The 6435-nt window shown below is 51.7% G+C and overlaps 1 long non-coding RNA gene and 1 other non-coding gene across 2 annotated transcripts; both read left to right on the plus strand.

Annotated features, from left to right (window-relative positions):
• The first annotated feature begins 1458 nt into the window (after positions 1-1458).
• On the plus strand, positions 1459-6036 carry LOC141576516 (uncharacterized). The gene is made up of 2 exons (XR_012504946.1): positions 1459-2444; positions 3646-6036. It is a non-coding gene; the product is annotated as an uncharacterized LOC141576516 (long non-coding RNA).
• Positions 3823-3931, plus strand: LOC141576518 (U6 spliceosomal RNA). The gene has a single exon (XR_012504948.1). It is a non-coding gene; the product is annotated as a U6 spliceosomal RNA (small nuclear RNA).
• Positions 6037-6435: the final 399 nt, after the last annotated feature.

Genomic DNA, 6435 nt, shown 5'->3' on the forward strand with positions numbered 1-6435 from the left:
GGACAACATTTAAGCAATTATTTTCTGTGTTATCAGTAAACATTTTTAAAAAATCAGTAAGAAAGGAAGAGGGAGAGAGAAAGAGAGAGAACAGGAGTAACTATACGCGCGCGTGCGTGCATGCATGTGTGTGTGTGTGTGTGTGTGTGTGCGCGCGTGTGCGCGCACGTGTGTTGAGGTGGGGGCCTAAAAGAGGGTGAGGATTCTTTTCATCGAGGTCTGTTTGTACAGAATTCTCTCCTTCTCCGCTTTACACTGTGAAGGAAAAGCCCAGCTGGGATAACAAGCTAAGTCGCAAATCTAAGTGTAACAAGTGTCGGATTACTGATCTGAGTTCTGCTGGGCTAACTCGTAAATCTAAATTAATAAGTGCCGGTTTGCTGATTCCCTGTTCATATTTTGCTAGCCAGCTGGATTTTCAAAGAGACATATCTGGCCTTGAAATGTTGGTTTGCTGCCTCACTGCCTCTACTTTCGTGATAATGATGTTGCTAAAGCTATTGCGTGCCTATTGGCCGAATACCCCAAGCTGGTACTTAACCCTATAAAACCTCACGTGCACGTCTTGGAGGTGCTCAAGGCTTAGGAGCAGAAGCCCCTCTGAGCCCGCCGGCGTAATAAATCTGAGTACTCCAACCCTCCGAGTGGTGCTTGTTTCTTGGCCGGCCTGTCATTTCCATAACAGCACCGTTGACAATAAGAACGTCACTCTCGTTCCGGCATAAAGAAGACATCTGGGGAGGGTGGGGTGGGGGGTGGGGTGTAGATCTATGTTATGTCCTGATTCCAGGAAGGAAAGGGGCAAGGGTCGGCGTGCCCTTCTTTCTGGGGTATCTGTCTGTTCGCTTTTGGTGTTCGGCTGGTTTGGTTATTTCAGCTTTCTGTTTGGTTCCTTTCACAGATCCAGTGGCTCAAAACAGCATTCTGATTTTCTTTTCTCCTGGGGTTTGGTTTTTGATAGGTAGAGGGACAGGGCCCACGCAGGGGTGGGGGTGGGGGGTCACTGTGCCGGAGAAAGGGAGGCGGCTGTGGTGAAATCATCGAGCAGAGGGGATTTCTACGAGAGGGACTCTCCGAAGTGAATGGGGTCCAAGGAGATCAGCAGGGTTTCTGTGTGCTCGTTTGGTTTTGTTCGTGCGTGTGTTTGTTTTTTCTGGACGAGGCCAAAGAACTCTTCAGGTGGAGGTGTGTGTCCAAAGGGTCTGACAGGATGGGAGGATGCGGGGCGAGTCAGTCCATGTGCCCAGAAAGAGAGAGAATCTGACATAGCTGAGACTCAGGCCTTTTTCAGACCTAGGCCCAGAGAGCAGTTCGGCTCCGAGCATTCACGGAGAAGTTCGCCGCCACCTCAGTCCTGTCCCCCACCCCCGCCCTCCCCCACGCCTCAGCCCCCAGTGAAGGAGGAATCATGAAGTGGCCGCACTTAGGCTAAGCCAATTTTTGGCTTTATGCTTACTGCTTGCTTTTAGAACCATCAGCAAACTCGACTGACCAGACACCGCTCCCAGCTCCAGGCCCACTGTTAAAAACAGCTAAAGTTGTCGATTCTAACTGTTTGATTTGACCTTCCTCTGATCGTTCAACTTGACAATCATGTTTGGCGTCTGAGTCTTTCCCCAGGAAGGGAGTCACGGGAGGATAAGCTCAGGAGAACGACCAGCCCCCTCCCACCCCCCACCCCCCACCCCGAGTTCCTCCGTGGCGCTGGTGCCGCCGGGTGAGTCTGACCAGATAAAGAAGGTCACGGGCTGATGACCTACTAGACCACCAGGAGGTCCCATGTTATCAGACACTCATCCAGATTTAGGAGGAAGTTTCATCAGAGACCCTTGTTGATCATGAGCACCTTTTGTGCTCCCGCCTGTTGTGATTCCCTTTCATGCTCCAACCTGTTCGTCCACAGAAGCATGAAACCCCAACCCCAAGACGGGTTCACAGTTTGGAGGGCACTAGCCTGCTGTGAGTCCCCTTTGCCCAGCAAAGCAATCAAGCTGCCTCTTTTCTTCTAAACTCTAAGACCCTGTCTCTGGGTTATTTGGCTCGTCAGGGACGGGGTGGGGGAGGGCGATCTTTCGGCAACACCTGCAGAAGTTTCCCTGAGTGGCAGGAACCAGCGTGGCCCTCAGGCCTCAGCCCCGCAGGCAGGCAGGCAGGCAGGCAGGCAGGCAGGCAGGCAGGCAGGCAGGCAGGCAGACAGGCAGGCAGGCAGAGTTGGAGCGACCGTTGGTCCCGCCCCCGCCCGCGCTCCACCCCCCCCCGCCCCCGCCGCTGCTTCCGCCGCCGCCGCCGCCACCGCCGCCGCCGCCGCCTCCCAGGCCTTCTCCACCGATCGGTCCCAAATCGACTGACTGTCTCCTGGAAGCGGGGGCGGGGACGTCAGGAGGATCCATTCGGCAGGGCCTCGTTCAATCGCTTCATTCAAATGCAGAAAGCTCTGTGCTCAGGTCAGAGCCTTTGACTTGGCCTCCGGCTCCTCTCTGTTGAACGGCTTTTGTTCTTTGGTTTCAATTTCCCCACCCTTAGGCCACCCCGTCCCAACTGCACGGAGGGAGGCGGGAGGGAGGGGGAGAATCTCGCCTGGTCTCAGGCCAAAGGAGTCCCCTCCTTTTCCTAATCTGGGTAAACCCCACTACACCGTTTGAGAATCATGGAAGGGCATGGAAGCAGACCTCTGACTTGATAGATTCCTCTGGGATGGGAGACTTTAAAAAAACAAAATTCTTTTTCCCCTGCTTCCAGGGAGGCAGAAAGGAGGGCCAGAGTGTTCCTCTTGCCTCGGGCAGTTCTTTGTTTGTTTCTTTCTTTCTTTTGTTAAATCTTTTTTTTTTTTTCCTTTTTTTCTTCCAGTTTTATTGAGACAGAGTTGACATACAGCAGTGTATACTTTGGGGGGGGGGCGGGGAGAGGAATTCGATTTTATGTATTTATTTTTGACCGGAGGTACTGGGGATTAAACCCAGGACCTTGTGCTTGCTTGCTAAGCACACACTCTACCACTGACCTATACCCTCCCCCTTGGCCAGTTGTGAAGTCCCTTTCATTCAGCATAGTCCATCGGGCACATTTTGGGGCAGCCTACTCTGGACCCCAACATTTCCCTATTCTGTAACTTCCCTGGAAGTTTTACACATTAAAAGCTGGGCTGTTGACTGTGCATGTGCGTCCATGCGTGCGTGCGTGCGTGCGCGTGGTGTGGGGGCAGGAGGGAGGGAATAGTTTCCTAGAGGGCCTGCGTTTCATGGACCCAGTTTCTTAGTTCTGAGAACAGGTCTGTTCAAGGAAACAGTTGTAGTATCTCGTCTCAGGAGGCGGTGGTGTCGATGGGCTTCTGAAGCTAGGCCTAGGGAGCAAGCAGTCAGGTATCGCCTAAGAGGCACTTGTGTGGAAAACCAAAGTACAGCAAAAAGGTTAATCATTGGAGCAGATGAGAAACCAGATTCAGGGCCGGGAGTAGGGGGTCAGTCTGGTAGGAGATTTCCACACATCGGGGTCATCGAAACGGCTCGAGCAGTTTGAAATGCCTCTGATGATGTCCTGGGGTGTTCGGCTCAACTCTCTGAGCGGCTCCTCCAAAAACAGGCCCTAGGATGGTTTCCACAGGAGCTGTTGTGGCCATTTCTCTGACGTTTACCTCCCGTTGTCCAGCTTCAGTCTGCAGGGCTTCAGGAGACGGAGCATTTTAGTACTCAATGATGCCAAGACAAAAGGGTGAGAGAAAATGGGAAACGTTCGTGGAGATGGTCCTAGGCAGATAGTGGAGGCAACTAGAAGACCTTCAGTCTCCGGGCCGGCTTTCAGGTTGAGACAAAAACCCTAAGGCAAGCGCTTGCTGCCACAGCACATCGACTAACACGGGAACCATCCAGTGAAGATCAGCACGGCCCCTGAACGTGGACGACACACGCACATACGTGAAGCGTTCCGTAGCTTTAGTGATGTCAGTCACCCAGAGGAAGACAGATATCCTATGCCATCACTTCTAGGTGGGATCTGAAAGTAAGTCAAGACACCCATCCATACATAAATAACTCCATTTTAAAAAGACTCCAAGGAACCTATTTACAAACCAGAAACAGACTGGACTCGCAGACATGGAAAAGAAACCGATGGTTAACACAGGGGACAGGGTAGGGTGGAGGAACGGGGGAGGGCAGAGGGATAAATCAGGAGTTTGGGATTAGCAGATATAAACCACCCTATACAAACTAGGTACACAAGTAGGTCCTACTGTCTAGCACAGGGAACTATGTTCAATAGCTTGTAATAACCTATCCTGAAAAAGTATACGTGTGTGTGTGTGTGTGTGTGTGTGTGTGTGTGTGTGTGTGTGTGTGTGAATAAGTGAATCACTATGCCGTACGTCATAAATGAACACAACATTGTAAGTCAACTATACTTCCATTGACAGAGAGTTCCTACAATAAACAGGCAGGCAGGCAGGCAGGCAGGCAGGCAGGCAGGCAGGCAGACAGACACAGACACAGACACACAGACACACAGACACACAGACACACACACACACACACACACACACACACACACACACACACACACACACACACACACCCCCCACAGACACAGGGGAACCCTAAGGAAAACGAGTAGCACTAGTATCTCTTATCCATGCATGTCTATCCCAGTTTAATGGAAACCTAAGTTTTTGCCTGCAAGTCAATGATGCTAATAACTCTGCTGCCAAGAATAGAAAAATCCTCACGGAGGATTTCTGAATCCCAGAAGGGTCAGGGAGGGAGAAAAAGAGAAAGGATTCCATTCTGCTGACAGAGGTATGATAGTTACCATGTGGGTGTCCGCCTCTAAAAGGGAAGGAAGGGGAAAAAACAGAAGTTTATTTTCCCTTGTATCTGAAAAGAAAAAAATTTAAAACTCAATCCTCTTGGAGACAAGAAGTCGTACACACCTCATGTCACTGATTCTCCTCCTCCACCTCCTCCTCCTCCTTCCTCTACTTCTTCTTCTAGTCTATATCTCCCATGGATTCTGACGACCTTGCCTGATGATGGCGGGTGATGGGGGCAGAGATCGATCTTTCTGAGAAGTAAGTTGGCAAGCGCTTTAGTGAAGCCTCGTAGGATTTACCCAGCGAAGCGAGTGCCTTCGTCCCTGGAGGCTGCGGAAAGTATGTCCCCAAGTCACATACGCATGTGTTTGTCTTTTGTTGTCGTTGTTGTTGTTGTTGTTGTTGGTGGTGGTGGTGGTGGTGGTGGTGTGTGTGTGTGTGTTTGTTTGTTTGTTTGTTTATTTGTTTGTTTGTTTGTTTGTTTGTTTGTAGCAGTGTCCTGGCCATGCTGATGGCATCAGGCTTGCAGCGGGGGAAGGAAGGCTTCAACCCCTTTGGAAGTCATACCTACCATCCCAAGAACGTCTGGATGACCCCTACTATGTGGCAGTTGAATGGGGGCCAGTTACTGGGGTTCAGCGTGTCCAGAGAGAGGAGGTCTGAGGCCTCTGGGGACAAAAAGTTTGTATGTATGTATGTATGTATGTATGGCCAGTTGACTGTTTTTGCGGTCCTATAGGAATCTTCCTGCCCCTGTCTATTGAACAATGGGAGTCATCTTCCAAGTGCCCTGACACCAGACACCACGGTGGGTGAAGGAATGCGGGTGGGGTGGGGGTGGGTGGGGGAGGTCATCCAGGAAGCTGGGAGAAACCGAGAACGTCCGTGGGTCGGTGGGTCGGCCTGTCGGATGGTCGCCATGCTGGGTTTCCCCTAACCCAGGCCATTTGCCGAATGGACAGAACAGACTGGGGCCACGTGTGCCACCCACCCTCTTTCCGGAGGCTGTGGTCCACTGTGTTTGCATGAAAGTCAGTGAAGGAGGCATCTCCTCGGGACTCGGTTCCGTCCCTTTCACGAGAGCCTCCACTTTGGATGACAGCCAGCCAGCCAGCCAGCCAGCCCTCGATGCCAGGGCAGTAGACGACTGCCAGGAATATCCCATCCTTTCTGGAACCCTGAGTGTACCCACCTGTACAGACACAAGGCTGAAGAATACATGACGTTCCTTCCTAGTTGACAGCACTCCCCATGTCACTGAAACAGTGTCCAGTACGCTGACGTCATCTCCTCCCTCTCCCACACCCCCGCACGCGCACAAACACGCGCGCGCGCACACACACACACACACACACACACACACTCTGTCTGTCTGTCTGTCTGTCTGTCTGTCTGTCTGTCTGTCTGTCTGTCTTCTAAGGATGGAGAAGAGTTTGCTGAGCTATTTCGGGTGCCCTCTCATCCTAGTTCCTATCTCCAAGTTGGTTCAAAGTCCAAAAGGCGGTCAAGCACTTAATCAGATAGGTCCCTCGTAAAGAATGCCTCCCACATCACGACGACAGGCTTCTTAGGCCAGCCGAGAAGCTCCTTCAGTTCTGCGCCCATCTTGGCTCTAAGTTGATATCAGTCTGTTA

Source organism: Camelus bactrianus, unplaced genomic scaffold (genome assembly GCF_048773025.1).
Source record: "Camelus bactrianus isolate YW-2024 breed Bactrian camel unplaced genomic scaffold, ASM4877302v1 HiC_scaffold_116, whole genome shotgun sequence".
Classification (NCBI taxonomy): Eukaryota; Metazoa; Chordata; class Mammalia; order Artiodactyla; family Camelidae; genus Camelus; species Camelus bactrianus.